Consider the following 23,548-nt stretch of genomic DNA (forward strand, 5'->3'; position numbering starts at 1 on the left):
GCAAACTCAATGAGTAAGTGGATAAAAAAGCAAAGGACAACATTCTGAAAAGTTTGCAGAGATTTACATCCACAGAAGTACACTCAAGTCCTCACTTCACTTTCTTTACTGTTGTTAAGCTCTTTTGTGTGAGTATTCCTAAGTAATCAAGTAGTTCTTTGTGGTTAGGAGGGAGCATCCTATCTTCTGCCTGTTGATTTTTCCTTTCTTTTATATGCCTTCATCACTTCCATAGGGACAAAAGCAATGAAATAACCCAGACTTCAACCAGTACTGAATATTTAATATGAATCTTCAGCAAAACGGAATCCTAGGAGCATATAAAAACATTTTTCTGCTTTCTGCATTGGGTTTCCATAAAATATCAAATGTCTTGCGCTTCCTCTTTAAGACTGTCTGTGTCTTAAGCCTGGAATAATTAAAAATGTTGTAATGCTGCAGGCTGACTATGTAGTTGACAATTCTTTTCTGCAGGCATGGGGTAATTTCCTATTATAAAGGTATAGCTTTTCTGTTTCAGACAGACAGCTTTCTCAAGGGACTGGATGCTGCAGGACTGTAGACTGAACTCACACAGAAACTAAGGACCATCACAAAACTCAGCACCTTCTGCCACTTGAACTTCTCTTTCTGAGTGTAAACAGAGGCTGACTAGCACTGCAGGTATAATTCTCCAAAAGCCTTCTAACCTAAGAATAAAAATTTGAGAAGTAACATTAAAGTATACATTCATCACACAATCTTCAAACTTCACTTACCTCAACAAAAAGTTCTTACAGCAAAATCAGCACAACATTACAGCACTGACAAAGGTGGGCAATTTACTCACACTCCAACCCTTGGCCTGTCACCACACTACAGTGCAAATTCCCACAATTATTACATCTGTTACACACCGGCATTCACCAGAAAAATCCTAATTCTGTACTGCCTTGAATCATGAATACAAAGTAAGTATGAATATCGTGGTGGTGCTGTTTGTTTTTTGTTATTTTTGATGTTTTTTAACAGTCTTGGAATTATTGCAAAAGTGGAACTGATTGTACAGAGGGAAAGATAGTGAAGATCCAGTACTACTGGGAAAAAAGGTTTTGTCCTCTTGGTAACTTAAAGAAGTGTAAGTTTGCCTTTGCCTGTCAGTTCAGCTATATTTAATGACTTGGTTGTTTTACCAGGATAGCAAAAAGAATGGGGACTGATGTTTAACCATCTCTACAGGTGAAGAAAACTACAAAAAAAAAAAAAGTATAAACAAATGGTTGTATCACAATGCTTTCTTACCTAAATGCAAAATGATGAAACAAGTGCTGATTTTGATCTACATGCCTGTAACTCTTCCAAGGAAACGGTTTCCTTGAAGGTGCAAATCCTACAGGACTAATCTGTGACAGCTTAAGGTTTTCTAGGTTTTTTTATTTGCATTTCTGCTTAATAAATAAACTTAGTTACATTCACTGAATACATTAAAAAATGAACTGTATGCCTTTTGTCTTTTTAAAAAATATTCAGAAAACTAGAGTGTGTGCCTTTCATAAAATACAAATTTGAACATAAGTAGAAAATAGTGGTGAATGTTGGAGTTGAGCATTGTTTAAAAAAAGCAACAGTGTGTTCTTAATTCAGCCAGTTGCTTTTGTTTATCTCATTAGCTGATTATTACTTACCTGAAACACAGAAGGTCAGTACACAGTTAGACAAGCTGCGCTACATTATCAACATTAATAGCAGGCATCCTAATTTAGAAATATTGCACGTAATTACATGGTGAGTTAAGGTATTTCTCCATTATAAATGTGTAAGAAACAAGCCTGTAGCTGTCACAGTGAGCATCACAGGGCTCAACCAGTGTGGGATATGGGAGCAAATCCAAGAGCGATGAACCCCCAGTTGGGTCCCAGCCATGTGAGAAGATGAAACTTGGGTCCATAACATCTGCGCCCACACCACAGTCTATTTTCAATGGGATGGCAATTTTAGCAGTCAAGCAGTTTCGGAGACGTTTTATACCCTGATGGACCTCCCAGCGTGACAACTGAGGCCCTGGGGCACCAGGGAACACTGTAGAGTGCATCGGTCTGCATCTCACACCGCCGTAATGACTGAAGAGTATTACAGACAGCTCTGTTCACCTTTGAGGGCCATTACTGTTAACACTCCACAGCCATTGACATTTTAAAGCAAGACAAGGAAGCTCAGCTGCACTGCCTTTTGAGAACCCATCCCTACTCTGTTGCAGAGCCAAATTGTCTACGCACGCTGTAAAGCCCCATGTTGCATAACTTCTGAGTACTATGCGTGCATTAGGCTAGATAAACTTTAACTAGCTAATGTAAAATTTGTCATAAGAGAAAATGTGTAACACAGTTTTGAGATATGAAAGCTCTTCTAAGTGAGCAATTTTGGAGGGTGATTTTGCCTCTTAACAAAGCGCGTTGAAATAGTAATCAGCATACCACAATTAGAAACTGGCATTGTTGTTAGGATGTAGAGAGCTATAAAAAGCAGAGTTAAACTCTATCTTGTTTATTGGGCTACTTTATCCTTCGGCAGGCTGATATGTGCTAAAAAGCGTGAGTTTATTAAATAGAATTGCAATTACATATATGTTGTGTAGCCTAGCAGAATTTTACTAGTTTATATTTCATGTCATGCATTAAAGGAATATCTGAGGAATTATTGTAGGGAAAATATCAGTCATATTTAGTTCTCGGGTGCACTGGTTCCCCGTTGAGTACAGGACTTACTGGACATCATCTTTTTACAGTTGAAACATTCACACTATGAAATGTTTCCAAACTCAGCCTTAGCCCTAGCTGAATGTTCATTTTTTATCATCTCCTTTTTATTTATGATTCACCATATTTATTAAGATAAAAGCTTGCACTGCAGAAACAGACTAAAGTATACCCCCTACACACAAAGTGATCTCCAGATTACCAGCAAAATTGCTGCCTTTGTATACTTATAGGCTGACGTGATAACTGAAAATAACTTCCATTAGCACTATAAAAACTCCAGCTGATACCAAATGAATTTCATTTGATACCAGCAGAGAAAAATATTGGCTACTGAGATATTCTTTGTTCATGGTTATTTACAGCTAGCTAGAATCCATGTACTGTTCAGGATTCAGAAGTCTCCAGATGTTTTTTCTTTACATCAGGTTCTTAAACATAAGTTTTTCCCTCTAAGACTACCCAGCATTCATATATTTGTATGAAATTCCTCTTTCTCAAACTACATGGCTTCCATGTCTTTGAAAAAAAAACAAAACAAAACAAAAAAAAAATTCATTGTAAACACCATATGTGATCCTGACTATTTTTTAGTTTGATTTTATCTTATTTCTGCAGAGTTTGCTGAAAAGATTGCTCTGTAGATTCATAAAAGGCAAGGATAGCCAGCGTTGCAGGCTATGCAAAATGATTTTTTTTCCTAGTATCTTGCCAAACCATCATGCACATGCACAACCAGGGCAATTTCTCACTAAGATAAGACCAGGATTCCATACAAATATTTAATATGATTACATCCCAAAGTGAAAAATCTTGTACACCATCTGCTGAAGGGCAAGTCACAGAGATTATGTTAGAGCATTTCAGGTGATCAGCAAAAGAGAGTATCTTGATGGTTAGTTTGAATGCTCTGATATTGTTGGATAGTTCTATTTCTTCCAAAGCACAGGGAGAGCTTCATTTGTCACAAAAATAACACAGTGAAACAATGCTGCTTAGATCCAGTTGCAGATTGTTTTGAGTTTATCTCTGCTATGCAATTACTGACTCAGGGGCTACCAAAAAGAAAAAAAAAAAAAGAAAAAAAAAAAAAAAAAGCACAAAACAGAATCTAAAGCCATCGTTAAAATTTGTTGGCTATGTGTTTCTTTATGCAAAAATAAGGTCATGAAAGGTGTGGTCAGTGGATTGCTTAAATGTAGGGTTTGTGTTTGCTGAATGGATTCTTTAAAAACAATTTTTTTTATATTTTTTAGTAATTCAATCCATGCTTTTTGGTTTCTTTCTTAATTTTAAATATAACTAGAAACTGGATTCCTACAAAAACCCTTTACAAATTTTGTCTGTTTTGTTTCTGCATTTTTTATTTTCTATGTGTTCTCATGTTTTCCAAGTTTTTATTTTATCTTAATGTTTTATGTTTTCTATCCCTAACTGGTAAAAAGTAGGGTTCAAATCTAATCAAATAATTTAAGTCTTCCTTATAGTTAGAGAAGAAATTGACATTTTCAGATAGAAGCTTAACCCATGTAACGGTAGGCGTCTAAGACATGGCAGGATAAGGAGCTCTCTTGGTTTGTCTTTGCTGACTATAGCATGAGTCTAAATGATTAGCTCTTAGTAGACATCTGATTTTTTTTTTGTGGCTCCTGGTGGATAAGATAAATTCCACATGTGACACAGTATGTTTCATACTTTTTACCAATGGCCAAGTGATACTAAAATTTATATCCTTTAAGCTTAGCTGCCCAAATGTAAACATGTCGTGAATGGGTATTTATGGAGATCTGTGCTAGTTCCTTACGAGTTAGCTTTTCTATTTATAGATCCAGCAGATTCTAAATTATGGCTTTCTTGTTGCTTCTTGTCTTTTTTATTAGACTTACTTTAAGAGGATGCTAGACACAAAGGGTTATTTATGTTACATTTAATCCCAGCTATGTGAAGTTCCACTTCCCAAGTGTGTTCTCAAATATTACTTCCTCTGAAATTAGCGGTTTGAAAGTATTCTGATTTTCTGAAAATCAAGCAAGAAAATATGTCTGAAGACTTTATCCACAGGTCTCCAGGTCTGAATAATCTTGTCCCTGCTTCTGAAGGCTCACTGAGAACACAGCAGAAGTTTTGTAGCATGGCTCTGACCACCAGGTGCTTTTCTACTGTGGAGGGCAAGTGTATGTCTTGGCAGCTGGCACCGTGCCTCTTGGCTGTCTGATTAGCCACCCAGATAATATTGCAATGCTGGAGCATGGAGCTAGCTTAGTTGCTGAAAGATTTCTTCACCATGCAACAGTGAGCTGAGCAAATATGCACTTAGATGACTAAAAGCGTTTGTGGTTCTAAGCCAATTTCCTCTATTTCTAACTTAGGTGTGCTGGGTGCTACTTGGTACTAAACAGCACAAGTAAGGACAAGTAGGACTATGTGCCCTGGTAGGCTTCTGTAACAAGCATGGAAGGAAGAAGGTTTAGTTTCTATTTTACTGGAAAAATATGCTGAAACTAATTTTGTATGTGTATGTTCAGCAGTCTTTATTATTTTAGGAAAATATGTTTGAGGTAAAACTGTAAACTCACACAACTATAATCAGCATTTTAAATTCAGTATTTACAAATGTTACATGTAGAGAGCAGACAACTCCCCATTGTCTCTGTCCAAATGCTTTCTGAAGGAATTTTGAAAACATTTTCATATGGCTCCTTCATTGGAGATTTTTCCACAAGAGGTTTTTGTTTATTTTTATTATTATTATTATTATTTCCAGTGAATCTTACTATAAAATATTTATAGCTGTTTAAATATTTGTGGTTTGGCTTTGTTTGGGGGTTACAGGATAAACTTTCCAGTATAAACTTCTTGACCACCCAGAAATACAAAAGAATTGCTTTTGCCAAAGTCAGAAAATAAACAAATTCTACTTTTTCTTTACTTTTAGGAATATTGTTAAGATTATTTCACCAGTCTCCACACTTCCCACTTAGATGCAAATACTTGTTCTGGGCCTTTCTAGTGAAACATCTACTGCACACAGTTTTAATCTTCAGAAGGAGTTGGATTTTTTTTTCACTCTTTCCTGAAAAAAAAATAGTAAAACAATGGAACAAATGAAAGTTAGCAGCTTGAATATATCCATTTTTTAGGATTGGTTCACTTGGTATGATTTAAGAAATGAGTTGGTCAGTAGGCAAATCAGGAGGATCAGATATCCAGTAGAGCTCTACATACTAGAGATAGTCTATAATGTGCTTCCAAATAATGACAACTTGAGACTTTACAACCTATATCACTGTTATTTTTACTTCCATGGTGTTCAAAAAACTGGAGCCAGTGATATTTTCTTCTTAGAGACTTAACATATAGAACTGATATAAAAAGAGAATGAATAGAGCGTCAATGTAGTTAGCTACAAGGAATAAAGAAATGGCTTTGAGATCAACATGATAAAGTCCAAAAAGTAGAATAAGACAGAGCTGTCTTAGCCTACAAAATAAAACAAGGAAGTTTATGTATATTGATCTACTTAGCATCACAAAGTGAGCTTGTAAAGGTGAAACAAGTCATCAGTTATAATTAAGGATGTATAATCTTTGGTTTACACATAAACATAAATGTGGGAGGACTGCCGTGATCAGGAAGATGGAATGAGATTCCTCCCTGTCAGTAATTTACTTCAGAGTCTGTCAGTGTTTGTGCTGCCAAATCCTCTGCTTCAAGCCACGTAATGACCTTCAAAGTACCTGGTATCAAGGTCCATTCAAGCTGACAACTGGCCAATTTTCAAAAGTAATAAGAACAGAGAAGTAGGGATGCATATTGTCTATAAGGTAGCTTAAGCTATACTTACTGTCAAAAAAGTGTTTTGTTTCTATGGAAAAAACAGAATGTGAGACCTTTAAGCTCAGATCAGATTGACAGATTGGAAACATAATGCTGAAAGATTGTTTACCCTGCAGCTAAACCTGTATTTTTAACAATAATGTTATACTCTGAAAAGTGACTGAATAAATGGCCCAATTTTTATTTTATTATTTATTTGGATTTATGAGTGTATAAAATGTGGGTAAAGTGTGTTTTGACATTTTAAACCCCCCACAAATCAAACTACAAAGAGAAAACCAGCAGCAAATACCATTATGTACCAGACAGTGGTAAGAAAGCAATCCTTATAAAAGATTATGGAGCATCTTACTTTCTGACTTTTCCAGTCTCAATCACTCTTTAAACTCAAAGTAATATTTGTGTTTTGCTTGTTTTGTATGGACCAGAGTACACACACAGTTGGTCCCCTTTCCTGCCTTCACTACTGTCTTTGCTGATACCAGCTGTATCATTATTTTCCACATTTTGCTGTCAAGAGTGCTAATACTGGTTTTGCTCACTATTAAAATTCCATTCGGATCTTGCCAGACAAGCTGGCATCTTTCTAACTTGTGCAGCCACAGCAAGACAAACATTAGCAGGCCCAGCAGGTGATGCCAGAAATTAGTTAATGATTCTGTTGAGGAATGGACATGCCTCGGGGAGCATGAGCTCCAGCTCACGTGCTTTCTTCGCTTCTGCAGTGCAGAATATCAACACATATCGCAGAATATCAACATATCACAGAATATCAACACATTCTTGGTTAACATAGAAAGGAAGTAGGTATGGGCAGCCTGAAAAGCCATGTTTCTGACCACCACTGCTCTCCAGAGGAGAACTATTTTCTGTTACAAAACCCCGCCAACATTCAAAGACAAATTCACAGCTGCCTGAGAAGAATAAAATTAAAATTGATCAAAATCTGACAGATTACCAACTTCCATTCTGGGTGTTCTTCATCTACCAGGAAAACAGAGATCTCTTAACCTTGTGCAGAACAACGTCTCCTTTCTAGGTTGTTCTTCAATCCAGATTTCTCCAGAAACACAGAGTATCAGTGTGGTGAGGAGACAGATCACAGAAACAATCACCTGGTACCTGAAACTGTTGTTTTATGCTTGTTATAGATGCTCAGATTAATCATCCTGGAAACTGTGATATCTAAACTCAAGAAGCTAATGAGTGATTCAAACAGAAAAACATCCAGGGCTACCAAGGCTGGATTTTTAGGTGGCCACTGAAGTCAACTAGTTTTGATGCCTGTTGGACATACGAAGTTGGCATGATTGGTGCACTCAGGCATTTTAGGTATCTGAGTTACCTAAGATGAATACAATTCTGGAATTGTCCATCTCCAGGAACTTTAAAGAGAGACAACTTGTTTACTCCACGCCTTTTCCTTAGGCAATAACATAGTTTTAGCGTGACCCCAGCCCTGCTAAATCAACAACAGTTCTAGCAAACCATTTAATTTACTCAGACAGTTAGCACGTATATTTGTTCTCATGCCAGGATTAAATTGCTATAATATCAATCCATAGAACAAGCATCTCTAGTACTTGCTTCTAGAAGCCTCTTGTTTTAATCTATTCACTTATTGATTGGTGGATGTTCACAAGGGGCCTCTGAAGTCAATGAAAATTCAAATCAGCAGGCTTGCATCAAGTCTTGCATAGCTGTGCCTTAAGCTGTCCCCATGCAATAAAACTTCAGTTATACATATCGTCTCATTTCTACCACATCATTATTCCAGTGCTATTGAAATGCAAAAGATATTATTTAGCTGGTCAAAAAGCTGCTTATATCTATTCTTGCTTCTAGGAGCCTCCCGTGTAAGGTGAGCTCTATAAAATGGTGAGTTCTATAACACACATATTGCTTTAATCTCATGCCCTTTGCAATGGAACAGAGAAGAAAGATACAAACGGTAAGTAATATCACAGGTCTATAGGATACATGTGTTTATTTAATATATTTGTGCATGGAAACTCCAGAACTGTCTACTGAACTTTACTAAAAAATATTTCAAAAATAATTTCACTACTTATTTGATTTTGCTTTCATGCTTAGGAAAATTTCCTTAAATTTTGCTCGTGCCATGAAATCTGGACTGACACAGGGTTCAACAGCATTTCCTCAGGATGGTGGTCCCGTGGGGATTCACAAAGCCCACTGTGTTTCCTAGAATTTTAAAGACAATTTGCAGGGTATGGGATTTTCCTAAAACTATGATTGCAATTGTTTAAAAATTCATATAACCTAGGTATCCATTTTACCTCTCTGTCTTGCTGCTTTCACTTTGCTGGTTGTGTAGAGTTCTTTCGAGAAAATCTCCTCTCCACTTCACTCCTTTGCGCATCTATCACTTACTATCATTGGGGTCTTACTTTCATTGGGGTTCTGCTTTTCTGTCTTCCTTGAAGTATAGACTTCCTCTGCCATATTCCATATCCTACTTGCTCATACCTTTCCCATCTCCTATTTTTCCCCTTTCCAAGCCACCAACTCTTTGCTTACAGCACAGTGTCCTCCTGAAACAGGGAGGCTGTCCAGTAATGTAAAAGTAAAATCTGAAATTGTCTAGTTTAAAACATAGTCAGCTCACCACCTCTCTCCATCACTTTCTCCATATGTAGTCTAATTTCCCCTGAACACAAATAACCTAGATCCTTATGGAACAATATGGTCTCTATATCACTTGGGAAGTCCCTGACTGCAGTCACACAACAGTTGCTACACTCAGATAGACAGGCAACATAATGCTCATGTCCTTTGTTGATGCAACAGAGAAAAAGAACATGAGTTTCCACAGTCTGCTTACTTTTGGTGCCTGACTTACGTGTGTTGCAGCAGGAACTGAGGGGGATACTCTCATAATGCTATACATATATAAATACATATCTCATAATATGTAGATATATATCTATATATTATATATATTATATAGATATATTATATAGATATTAAAGAATGCGTCATCTGAACTTGCCTTGGGCCTTTTGATAGTTCTTTTTTGAGTTTCTCTCACTCTGGTTGACTGCTCCAGCACCTAGACACCTGCACAAGTGGTAGTAGCTGTTCTGACATAGGTTAAGCTAGATCTGAATGCATTCAGCTTCTGCAGGAATTTAAGCAAGTGCCTGCACAAAAGTAGAAGATACCTAGCTTTAGAAAATGGGAGATGTTACCCATCTCCCAAAAACAGCCATTTCAGGACTACTGTTCACAGGCAGTTAATAATAAGCACCAGAGGGAATTTCAGGTTAAGTATGAAGGTATCTAGAGAGATGAGGTACTTAAAAGAGTCAAGCAGTCCTGCAAAATGAAGGAACCAGGTTGCTCTGTCACCCTAGGGTAGGTTTTAATCACTACTAGTGAGTGCTGTTTCCTCCGAGGCTGAAAATGCCTGGATAGGGTTCTATTCATGTCTGCCTCTCACTTCAGACAGGAATGTATCTGTCTATCATTTTCAAACACGGGGCTGGTCCTGGCCCCTTGACTTTTTGCTGATTGCTGCAACTCTTCTGTGATACAAGGTAGAGTCTGTTACTGAGAGGGAAAATAGATTTTTTTAGTTGTCGTAGTTGGGGGAGTTGTTTGTTTTGTTTGTTTGATTTGTTTGTTTGTTTTTATTGTGTTTTCTTTTGTTTGCTTTTTTGGAGGATGAGGGGCTACATTGCTAGTAGACAGAAAACATTGTTTTCCAAAAAACTTTGTCCCAGACCCAACCGTGGTCATTGGACACATTTGCAACACATCATAAATGTTTCTTTAATCCTAGCTTTTTGATGTGAAAATAATGTCTTGAATAGCTGGAAAAAAATGTGTTTACTTTGCAATGTCAGGATATTAACCTATGGAACTGCTCGACTTATTTAAATCTGCCTACAATTCCAGAAATTGTACATGACCCTAAATGTTGCAGAAATAGGATCTGCAAACTAGTAACAGAAAAATTAGAGGCTAGATATCATAGCAAACCAAATTTTTTTCTTTCCATGCAGTTCCTTTTTTCTTTGTTCATTACTTGCTTTTGTTTCTAAGTTGGGAAAAGGCTAATTTTCTCTAATAAAAGCACATTAGTACTGTGAGATATACAACAGTGCAGAACCCTGGCACTGCTACAGCATGACGCCAAATGAAGCCACTATGGAATTAACTTTTTCCATATAGAAAGAAGCATACATGCTCTGCTCACTGTCCTACACCCAAAATTCACATAGGGAGAGTAGGCACTTCTCACCATGTGGAAACTGTTAAGAGGATTTGAAAACAAATGTTTTTAATTGAAATTGTCATTGCTGAGCCAGACTGCTGTCTGGGGTATCTTGCTGAAAAGTGACAGCAGCAGCAGGGAAACAATGTAAGAGATTGTAAAACCAGTTTCCATTCTGCACTAATTCAGGGACCACATATGGGATGCTTTCATGTTGTTTATTTTAAGAACTATCACCGAGGGTGGAAAGCCCCTTGATAGTGCAAGTTGAGAGCTGGGGAGGAGGCACAGCCTGGGTCGAACAGTGGAGGTTTGTGCCCCTCTGCCACTGACGTGCTGTGCAACCCTGTGCCATTCACATCATCTTCTGCGCCTGTATGTCCTCTCTAGTTCTGTGATTGTTCTGCCTCTTCACACAGCTATTTCACTGGGGACAGGGATGAACTTTTTGTAATACATCTTTAAGTATCTCCACAATAACACTGCTATCAGCACTGTGAACAGCAACAAATAATATTTACACTGGTACATAGGCTGTGGAACGTCTTGCTTCCCTCAATTTCAGCTTTCCAATCCCATGGCAAATGGCCTCAAGTTGCACCAAGGGAGGTTCAAGTTGGAAATGAGGAGACATTTCTTTACAGAAAGAGCAGTCAGGCATTGGAACAAGTTGCCCAGGGAGGTGGTGGAGTCACAGTCCCTGGGGGTGTTTAGGGAAAGGCTGGACGTGGTGCTTAGGGACATGGTTCAGTTGGTGATATTGGTGGTAGGGGGACGGTTGGACCAGATGATCTTGGAGGTCTTTTCCAACCTTAATGATTCTGTGATTCTATGAAAGAACCCGACAGAGACTCATCAATCCTGAAACAATTCTTTGTAAAGATTGATACTTCTTTAATTTTTATCCAGACAATTCTTCTATATCTGCTCTTTTTTACTCTGTTAAGACTTGAAAGTCTGAGTAAATAAGTTTTACTTGCATAGGCCTTCACATTGTGAACATGTGTTATTGCCTAGCACACGTTAGCAAAGTGCATCTCCAATGGGTCAGTACCAAAGCACAGCATCAAGCTGCCCCGTTCATCTTGCTCAGCAAAGATCACAGCTGTGACATGTCTGCACCTCTCATTCTCACAGGAATATTTATGGCCAGGCTGTGTTCTGTAAGAACAGGTATCTAAAGCTGATCCTGGCATCTAGATGAGAGGTGATTCATGCGTACCTGCTCTCCAGCACTTCCCTCTCAGCTCCCGCTTCAGCCTTGAAAGCACCCATGAAAAGCAATGTCATCTGGTTTCCGTCTGCTTTCACAGAAATTTACACAGCAAAGGGTGAAGGGTGTGAATCCCAGGACTAGGATCATTTTGATTTTGTCAGCTTTTATGAATGAGACAGGAGGCAGGGAAAACAACTTTTGCTAAGGCAAACTGATCTCTCTGAACTCAGAAGATAGAGCATTGCGAATTCTGTCTAAATGGTCTCAGTTACATGAATAAACCCGATAATGTATTCAGACAGGCCAAAACTATCTGCAAAAAGCTTCTACATCAGTTCACAGCGTGAACGAACTGCAAGCAAGCCTTTTCGGTTTCAGACAAAGTGGAACTGAAACCAAAGAATTAGTGCAATTTTACATTCCACTTCAAAGAATTATGTAACACTCGCACTACCACTGAATCCATAAATAGCCTTACTCCTTCTGTGCGCTCTCGCCTCCCTAGTCCTCGAAATATTAAATCCTTTTTGATAGCATCCTTTGGATTCCTGGTTTAAACACTGCATGAACAAATTAAGTTCGCATGTGTAAATTAATGTCCACGTGAGGTGCCTCTTCATTTTGTGCATTTGCATCTTTGATACAGAAATGGAAACGCTTCAGGTGCATAGCATTCTGTAGACCATTCTGGACTCATGCACCTACAGCAAGGAGCCAACTGCTACGTTTTTCTCCTGGGATCTGGAAACACATCTCCATGCCCTGCTCTGGGTGTGCACTGTGGGCATGCTCCATGTTGCAGATTGCAACCAAAACCAGAGTAAACTCTCCTGTCCCCGTGTCCAGTTTCTACAGGAAGGGAAGCTGTACCCCTTAAAATGGAAAAGGTCACGTACAGCTTTCCCAGTGCGAATGTCTGGGGAGGGAAAGACATGGTGCAGCTTATGCTTGCTCTGCTGTTTAAACATACCCAGGGCTGTTCAGTACTGCCGCCCCTACAGGGGACTAGACTTGATTCCCCAGGCAGCTTCTTCTGTCCTTGCCCCTTGAATCACATTTTAAGCGCATATCCTGCTGCCTTCTGAGGATGCTTCCAACTCTAATTCAGAAGTCATCTCCCTTTGGCACAGATATGTGTCTCCACACTTTTGTGATGGAAAATTATGAGCTGAAATAAATAATCATGAGCCTGTGGTAGCAGAAAGAATGATGTACCCTAAAGGAAGGAATCCTCAGCAATTTCAGTTGTCTGCATAATTAATTTTTTTGTATCCTTCATTTGGAATCTCTGTCACACTTTGCAAATCCACACCAGGGCATTGCAGCTATTGCTTTAGGGCACAAGACATTTATATTCTCTGAGTCCCATTTTGGAAGCCTCATTCCCACTGAGTAGATATTATACATTCAGGGAATCTCACTGATACCAAAATGACTAACCCTGTGAGTGCAACTCACATCATCAATAAGCTACGTGACCTACAAGATAAATTAGTATTGCTTTGCAAATGCATTGCAAAGTAATGCAAAGGCTGTGTATTATTTTGCAGAAGGAATGGATCGAATCCCATGATACCCTTGCCTTCCTGATGGCTGGGGGGGAGGGGGTTGTTAGATTTTTTTTCTTTTTTTCTTTTTCTTTCTTCTTTTTTTTTTTTTTTTCCGAAACCTGTGTATGGCTCAAACAGAAAACATGAACTTGATGGGGAGTGGTAAGCAAGGGCCCGAGTACAAGAAGCTGGACTGAGTAATCATAGGACAAGTAAATGCCAAGTAGATGTCAGCTTCACATACTACATCTAATTCTGCCAGCTCTTATACATATTGCTGTTAATATTAATCATAGAATCATAGAGTGATTTGGGTTGGAAGGAATCGTAAAGACCATCCAGTTCCAACCCCTGCCATGGGCAGGGACACCTCCCACTAGACCAGGTTGCCCCAAACCACATCCAATCTGGCCTTGAACACTTCCAGGGATGAGGATCCACAGCTTCTCTGGACAACCCTTATAGTGAAGAATTTCCTCCTAACATTTAATCTGAATCTCCCCACTTTTAGCTTAAAACCATTCCCCTTTTTTCTATCACTATCTGCCCATGTAAAAAGTCCCTCTCCATCTTTTTTATAAACCCCCTTTAATTACTGAAAGGCTGAAAGGTACCAGCCATGAAACGCTAAGCATGCCATGAAAATGGTTGTTTTTATGTGTCATTAAAAAGTCGGTCAAATTCATACTCACATCTAAAGACATATTTCAGCTCTTCCCCCTGCTTCCACAAGCGTCTGTAGTATCTTAATTATTCAGGCATTATGCTATCCCCTACTCTCTAACTAAAAATGCAGGGATCATAGGCTGACATTTTTTCATTACTTATATTCGTTTCAAAAATAGCTCAAATTACTTTGAACTTTATTTTCTATGACCTAAATGACTTTGTTTGTGAGTTCATATCTATAAAATCTGTCATTTTTGCCATGACTGTCACATGAAATCTTTCATCTTCTTCCATAGTGTCTGTTCTATACAGAGCATGAAGAAATTGTTTTTGTTTAGTTTTGTTTTGACTTGCTTTGTATTGTTGCTTTTGTTTTTTAAGAGTCAAGACATACAATGTGCATTTGGGCCAGGGCAATCAGTGCTCTTGCTGCCCTTCCTCAGAAACAAGCTTTATTAACCTGGAGTTTCCTCTGGATTTAATTTTAGTTCCCCTAAAGCTGCTTCTGTACCATGCCTCCTTTTAGACTGACCTCACTGAACACAGTTACCATTTCATATGCATTATCTTCTACTAGAGCTCAGACTTATTTAAACAACACAAAGAAATCACTGCCTCTACCTCTCTTCCCCAGAGATGACATTCTCTTCCATAATTATGAATAATCCCCCTAAGATGGCTGATGTGATTGGGTTAGCAACTGAACTATCTGAGGGAAGATAGCTTGGATCAATTTAAAAAAAATAATAGCTTAATAGATTTCAAGGCCACAGGGGCTGCTGTGATTGTATGGGTTAAATTCCTACAAAACAGTAGGGTAATTCCTGGCTGAGTTAAATAATATATTTTTGAAAGGGATTCGGTTCTGAATTAAAGATACGTCCCTTGGTAAATTGCTCCAATGATTAATTACCTTTGCTATACAAAACTGCCTACCCTCCCTTAAAATGCCATGCTCTAGTGTCAGGTGCTTCCATCCTCAGGGGGTGTTCAAAGACTGCTCTCAGCTCAGCTCAAAATCTTTCTGGTTTTTGGTAGGGTGGTTGTTTTGTTTTGTTTTGACAGGCTAAAAGGGTTGTTAGGGTTGCTTCCATGTGAGCCTTATGGCAGAGAATATTTTCCATACATATACTCATTCTTGATCCTTTCTAAAATCTCTTTAGATTTCTAAAACGATCCTTTCTAAAATTTCTTCAGCTTTTATCATCTTTCTCCTTTTTTTTTCCTTTTTTTTCCCTTTTTTTTTTTCCTTTTTTTTTTTTTTTTTAATTCTGAAGCCTGGCAGTAGCATGGGGCACAATATTCTGCAAATGATCCCATTAGTGCTGTATGGGGAGGCAATACAGCCTCCCACTCCTGCCTGACATCCTGCTGTTTATACCTCCTTGCATCTCATCTGCATTCTCAGCCAGCGCATCTCAGTGGGAGCTCGTGTTCAGTTTGTTAACCAGTGGGACTGCCCCAAAAACTTAAAATGTAACTTCCTTCCAGTAGAAAATTTTAAGGCTGCTTTCCCTGCTTTCTGTCATGCTCCAACACATGCATACACACATATATAAGAGACCCAGCAGATAAAATGCTTCAATTAAGACTTGCTGCTACAATGCCCCTTGGGTACAACAGCTTGCTTTCTCTGTTGTCTCCTCAGTGGGTCAGGCTTCCCAGCCAGGCTGAGAGCTGAGAAGCAGAGATAAAAGCAGTGACAGGAACCGGAGCAGCGAGGAACAGAACCTCCCCCCCAGCACGGCGCCAGTGCAGTGCTTCTCCTGCCACACAGCATGTCCTGGTGCCACAAGGAACGGCAGTGGCACAGCACGGTCCTATCAGACCTGACTTGCAGAATGGCATGGCAGCATAAATCATCCGAAACCCAAACACCACGGTACTCTACAAATAGGTCTGAAAACTGGTGTTTTCCATTTAAAGTAGCTGCAGATGTCATTGTCCAGAGACAGACATCCCACCAAAACCTGCTGCTCTTTTTGAGCAGGTCTACCACCAAGCCTTTGGTCCTCTTCAAAGTCCGCATAGCCCAGATGACAATCCCCTCCTTCTCCATCCACCAGAACGCATGACCCTTCTGAGGCAAGGGAACACACTGGGAAATCAGTGTTTGAGTGGGGTGCTGGTGCCATCAGACTGGCCAGCGTGGTCTCTGCACCTGACCCTCCCAGGTGCCTCTGCACAAGGAAGGGGTACAGAGGGGCGCTGACCCTCCCTCCTTGGCTGTCCCTTTAGACTATGCCTCACGCTCTTCATATAGGGGATTGTTTTTATCTTTGAAAACCTCAAGACCTACACAGGCAGCTAATACTCCTTCCTGTCAAGGTTTCAGGTCCGTATTTCAAAGACTTGCCTTTGCTCTCCTTTAGAAGTCTCTCCTCTGACAGAAATGCCTCTACAGGGGTATCTGAAGGCTCTCAGTTTCAACTCTCTAGTCCTTGATCACTTTCTCTCATTCCTGTTTGCTTTATTTGAGCTGAGCTAACATTTTTATCCCAATACGATCACTTCAAAATTAAATGGCTGTTTATTCTTTGTTTCTCTTGCTTTTATCTGTATCCTTTCTTCACAGCTCTTTTTGTCTTTGAAAGTAAATATATGTGTTTTCATGTCCAGTACAAGTTATGAAAACAAACATTGGTTCATGCTGAGTTAGCCACACTGCACTGATTCACTGTGCGTGTTGTTTAAACTTAAAATAATCTTAAAATAATATTGTGTTTATTATAAGGCATCATCTTTTCGATTGCCGTATTCTGAAGTTTATGATATGGGAAGTTATCTTTCAGGAACACATGGCAGTTCAGTAGTTTCAGATAAAACTGCCCTGATTATGTTCCTCTCTTGGTATAACTTGTCAGGATTTGATCTCTCTCTTTGTTTTGTATTTTTGTTTATAGTATACTTTTACATATTGCCAATAAAAGAGATGTATTAAAAGAAAAAAAGAAATGGAGAAGTCAGAACTAGGCAATTATTTCTGTCTCAAAAAATTCAATCGAACTGAAGGTTCATACTGTTCTGACTTGGTTTTGCAAAAGCTGCAAAATCAAAACTATAGTCAGGACAGACTGGTTGCTGCAGCATGTCAAAGAATAAACAAGGGTGGTAGAAATAAGCTTGGACTCTGCAACTTAGGTGTTTTTTACCCCCATCCCCTGCCATTAGCTTTCACTCATAGCCTGTCTTTAACCTCCCCACACTTCTCATGATTATGTCTCCAAAGGATTGATTCCAGTAGAAGACTTAAGGCATTTACTTCTCATTCTTTCTTTATTCAACCGTTAATGAAGGAGGCTCTTCAGCCAGAACCTCATACAGCTTCTCTTCCTGGAGGGAAAACAGAAGAGGACGCGTGGACACCAGGTGTGTAAAAAGACAGTAGAATGGTGATTTTCACTGAACACAAGCTATCTTTTAAAAAGATAGCTGAATTTTCTCATTATGTAGCTCTGGTCCCTAATGCATTGCAAGGATAACAAGGGCCTAAAATAACAAAGAAAGAACTGTGAAATCAGAGCACCAAATTTTGTACTGCTAGAGAATCCTGTTAATCTGACCTGATGTAAGGTGTTATTAACTGCTTGGGAAGCCAGCTCAGAAGATGAAGATCAGGAAGAATTTCATCATTTAAAGCTGTAACAGGAGGCTGCCTAACTGCAGCATTTTGAACAAACTCTAATTTCATAATTAAAGTTTAAGGGCAGCCAAAATAAAGAGAATTACATCAATCAACAGCCACTAATGGACACCAGCAAGTCCTCCACTTCAGTGAAACTATGACTTCATAAAGATTAATTGTGTTGCATGGCAGAGGGTTACACTGCGTAATTATTGGAAATATTGCCTGATGATAGTGAATGCAAAAAGACCAGGAGGTTGTTTTTTACACAGAACTCGGAAGGCAACTGGAGCAGAAAGGTCAAGAGAGGTGCTCTTTCCCTTATACTCAGTATTGGTGAGGCCACACCTGGAGTACCGTGAACAGTTCTGGGCCGCTCAAGTACAAGACAGGCATGGACATGCTGGAAAGAGTCCAATGGAAGGCCACCAAGATCACCAAAGGACTACAGCACTTCTCCTATGAGGAGAGGCTGAGAGAGCTGGGACTGCTCAGCCTGGAGAAGAGAAGGCTCAGGGGAGATCTCATAAATATGTATAAATACCTAAAGGGAGGGGATGAAGAAGATGGAGCCAGGCTCTTTTCAGTGGTGCCCAGCGCTAGGACAAAAGGCAATGGACACAAACTAGAACACAGGAGGTTTCCTCTGAACATTAGGAAGCACTTCTGTACCATGAACGGGTTGCCCAGAGAAGTTATGGAGACTCCATCTTTGGAGATCTTTAAAAACAATGTGGACATGGTCCTGGGCAACCTGCTCTGGGTGTCCCTGCTTGAGCAGGGAGTTGGACCAGATGGCCTCCAGAGGTCCCTCCCAACCTTAGCCATCCTGTGATTCAATGAAAAAAGGCATGAGAGTCTCCTGAGCACCACCAGAGATCTCAGGAGTGATCCCCCATGGTACTGGATGTCTAAGTTCATGCAGTGGATTGAGTCCACCCTCGACTGGGCCAGACAGCCATTCAGCATCATTTGCAAGGCCTAGCCCACTCATGCATTGGATCACTCAGGCTGTGTTGACTAGGCACATGATTTAGTTGCTTATACTTAGGCTTCTGGTTTTATTTTTAGGTACTGTGGGGTATCCTGTTTGTCATTAAGCAGACTCTCAGGATAGAATAAGTCATGGGACACACCTGGTATCTGCAGAGAAATATCTTGGTTACTCTGTGGCCTCTCAGAAAGCACTGATCACCTACACATAGGTAACTGATCTCCTAGACCTCCATCAACTGCAGCAGGAGCTTGTACTCACAGCTCACACGTAAAGTGTGATGTATAAACACACAAATTTAGGTGGCTTTATCACTGAGCTGAATCCCGTCCCTGCTGACCCAGTAATCTTAATTTATCATAACCAAAATACACTCCAAGTAAAAGATTGGTGTTCATTGGCTTCTTCTTATTTGTTAGGGATCTTTAGTTTCAGCATACTCATGAAGTTGTGTGTAGCTCCTTTTGTGTTTTGTCCTCTGTCCTCTGGTTCCCATGCTCCATCAGTTACTTCAGTCTCTTCCCTTCTTCATCTTCCACATCTTTTACCCACCCCTCTTTATGCATAGAATGGCATTCCTCCTTCAGTTCCAGCATCCTGAATCCTGTCACAATCTTCAGAAATTATCAAAGCCACTTGATCACTGCGAGGTAGAAATACACCCTACCAAGGAGCACCAGAAAGAACATCAACTGCTGTCTGAGGTCCGTGTTTTGCCAGCTGGGTGATACAGGTCTGAGGAACTCTTTCAGCCTTAGTCCAGGCTAAGCACAGGTCAAATGCTCTCTCACTAAACAAGGTGCCATACAAGAGAAAGAGTAGCAGCCTTGATTTTGAAGAATGGTATCCCAGCATTATCCCAACTCAAGGTGAAGAACCCTTCCCTGATGCACCTCAGTTTCCACAGAAAGGAAACAAATATCTGTGCATGGGAGAGCAAATACGCTGTTCTCCAAGACAGCAGTAGGCCAGGGTGCTGGGTGCACAGTTGTACCCCCAGTTGGTAATCCAGATTCAGACGGTGTCTCCTAAACCTCTGGAATGTGTCTGATTTTTAATCCCTGAGATCAAAAGCTCTTGCGGGCGGAGAACACTTTGTGTGCTGCACAGCACAGAGCAAGCTGTCAGTACTGAGTAAATAATACATAACAAGTTTTATAACCAAGGCTTAAAGTGTATAACTGTTCTCTCATGGCAGCTGCATATTTGCTTACTGGGGGAGCTGAATGACATTTGAATGTATGCATCTAAGCAGGCAGCTAGTCAGGTGTCCTGGTTCCAGTTAGGACAGAGTTAAGTAGCTCATAGTAGCTGGTAGGGTGCTATGTTTTGGATTAGGATGAGAAGAGCGCTGATAACATGCTGATGTTTTAATTGTTGCAGAGCAGTGTTTACACCAGGCCAAGGACTTTTCGGCTTCTTGCTCTGTCCTGCCAGCGAGCAGGCTGGGGGTGCAGCAGGAGCTGGGAGGGGACAGACCCAGGACAGCTGACCCAAACTGGCCAAAGGGGTATTCCATACCATCTGACGTCATGCTAAACAATATATAGGGGTGGCTGGCCGGGGTGGGGGGGCCGGCTGCTCGGGAATAGGCTGGGCATCGGTCAGCGGGTGGTGAGCAATTGCATTGTGCATCACTTGTTTTCTTACACATTATTATTGTTAATACTATTACCATTATCACTATTATTATTATTATTGTTATTATTATTTTCCTGTCTTAATAAACCGTCTTTATCTCAACTCACAGGCTTCACTTTCCCGTTTCTCTCCCCCCATCCCAGAGAGGGAGGGGGGAGGGTGAGCGAACGGCTGTGTGGTGTTTAGCTGCCAGCCGGGTTAAACCACAACAGTCTTTTTGGCGCCCAACGTGGGGCCCGAAGGGTTGAGATATCGACAAATCTGACCAGAGTGTGTTAAACTAAAATTGGTATAAGTATTGGACCTGCTTAATAGTTGCTAGTCACGATGTTGATTGCCTTAATCTCCAGTCTGCTGTACCTGTATTCCAAATTGAGTTTTATGGTGCGTTACTTTCTGTATGTGCTCCCTGTTGCACTGTTTATCCTTTCCGGGCCCTGGTTTAAGATTGTTATGGTACTGTGCGGTGTAACAATGGCTTATGAAATGATGAAATATCTGGTCACGACTTTAACCTGGTATTTGTACTCAGCACTGACGTCGACTCTATACTTTGGAACCCATATCTCGGAAACTATTAGCAATTACACCTGTTGCCTGTTTTCGTTAGGGAGCCAATCTGTGAAGGGGACAGGGGAAGACATGTTTCCCTACCTGTTCACTCTCCCTTTCTCCTTCACCACCACCCTCTTATCCCCCGAGTTAGTTACGGTGGTTCTCCGAGATGTTGAATATCCTTGGGATACTCAGACCAGCCTGCTCTTGTTGTTATGTCTCCTGAATGCGCTTCAGATTTTGTGGAGGGTTAAACAACTACTTAGGAATCTCATCCGGAGATCTGTCTTGAGGCGGGATAGTTGCGAGTGGCAGGGAGTGTGGGAGGATATGGGCAGGTTTCTAGAGCAGTGCAAGTTGACCCCGCAGAGGGTATCCCAACCCCTGTGGCAGACCCTGTGTCTGGGTCAGAGAAACGAGCTGTAGCAGTGCAAGTTGACCCCGCAGAGTGTATTCCAAGCCCTGTGGCAGACCCTGTGTCTGGGTCAGAGAAACGAGCTGTAGCAGTGCAAGTTGACCCCGCAGAGGGTATTCCAACCCCTGTGGCAGACCCTGTGGCTGGGTCAGAGAAACGAGCTGTAGCAGTGCAAGTTGCCCCTGTAGACAAGGTGAAAAAATGGTATAGAGGCTCAGGTCGTTTAAAACGCAGACAGTCTTCTGCTAAGTCTGGGCGAAGTGAAGACGAGGCTGGGCCATCAAAGGTGCAGGAGACTGAAGATGAGGATGAGGATGGCGAAAAATCAACAGTAACTACCCGGACTCCATACCAGCCATCAAAGGTGCAGGAGACTGAAGATGAGGATGAGGATGTCGGAAAATCAACAGTAATTACCCGGACTCTATACCAGCGTGAGCTACGAGATGTGCGAAAAGATTTTGGTCGCTGTATAGGCGAGCAGCTTGTCACCTGGCTGCTCCGGTGCTGGGACACGGGAGCCAATTATGTGGAATTGGAGGGCAAGGAAGCCAGGCGGCTGGGATCCCTTGCTAGGGACGCATGCATTGACAAAGCAATTGGAGATGGAGCACAATCTCGCAGCCTCTGGAGGCGTCTCCTGTCAGCTGTGAAGGAAAGGTATCTCTTCAAGGAAGAACTTGTATGTTTACCAAGCAAATGGACCACCATGGAGAAGGGAATTCAGTACCTGAGGGAATTGGCCGTACGGGAAGTAATTTATAAGGACCTAGATGACGCACAAACATCCACAGATCCAGATGCAGTCCAGTGTACACCACCCATGTGGCGGAAGTTTGTACGGAGTGCCCCATCATCATATGCCAACTCATTGGCAATACTAGCCTGGAAAACGGAGGAGAATCCCACAGTGAATGAAGTGACTAAAATACTCCGGCAGTACGAAGGAAATCTCTCCTCTTCCCTAAAGGCCTGTGTCTCAGCTGTAGAGAAACTCTCTGAAGAGGTCCACCAACTTAAAGAGAATTTATCTTCCCCTCCACCTGAACGAACCAGTGTCCACCAGCTAAAAGAGAATGCTTTAGAGAAACTTTCTGAAAAGATCCACCAACTTGAAGAAAGATTATCTTCCCCTTCACCTGAACGAACCAGTGTCCACCAGCTAAAAGAGAATGCTTTGGAGAAACTTTCTGAAAAGATCCACCAACTTGAAGAAAGATTATCTTCCCCTTCACCTGAACGAACCAGTGTCCACCAGCTAAAAGAGAATGCTTTGGAGAAACTTTCTGAAAAGATCCACCAACTTGAAGAAAGATTATCTTCCCCTTCACCTGAACGAACTAGTGTCCACCAGCTAAAAGAGAATACCTTGGAGAAACTTTCTGAAGAGATCCACCAACTTAAAGAGAGTTTATTTTCCTCCCCACCTGTACAAACCAGTGTCTCAGCTATTAGGGGTAAACGTTCATCTATGCAAGGAAGACAATATGGTGGGCACACACACCGCGCCACCCTGTGGTTTTACCTACGTGACCATGGAGAGGACATGAGAAAATGGGATGGAAAATCTACTGCGACCCTAGAGGCACGGGTACGTGAATTGCAAAGGAAAACAATTGGGAAAAAGGAGTTCTCTGAAAGGTTTGCTGCTCCAACTTCCAGCAGGCAGTCCTTTAAACACAGAAATGAAGATTCTGACCAGGACTAGAGGGGCCCTGCCTCCAGCCAGGGGGAGGAAAGGGACAATCGAGTTTATTGGACTGTGTGGATTCGATGGCCTGGCACGTCAGACGCACAGAAGTATAAGGCTTTGGTAGACACCGGTGCACAATGTACTCTAATGCCATCAAGCTATAAAGGGCCAGAGCCCATCTGTATTTATGGTGTGACGGGGGGATCCCAGCAGTTAACTGTATTGGAGGCTGAAGTGAGTCTAACCGGTAATGAGTGGCAAAAGCACCGTATTGTGACTGGCCCAGATGCTCCGTGCATCCTTGGCATAGACTATCTTAGAAGAGGATATTTCAAGGACCCAAAAGGGTTCCGCTGGGCTTTTGGCATAGCTGCTTTG

This window comes from Anser cygnoides, chromosome 1 (assembly GCF_040182565.1).
Source record: "Anser cygnoides isolate HZ-2024a breed goose chromosome 1, Taihu_goose_T2T_genome, whole genome shotgun sequence".
Taxonomy (NCBI): domain Eukaryota; kingdom Metazoa; phylum Chordata; class Aves; order Anseriformes; family Anatidae; genus Anser; species Anser cygnoides.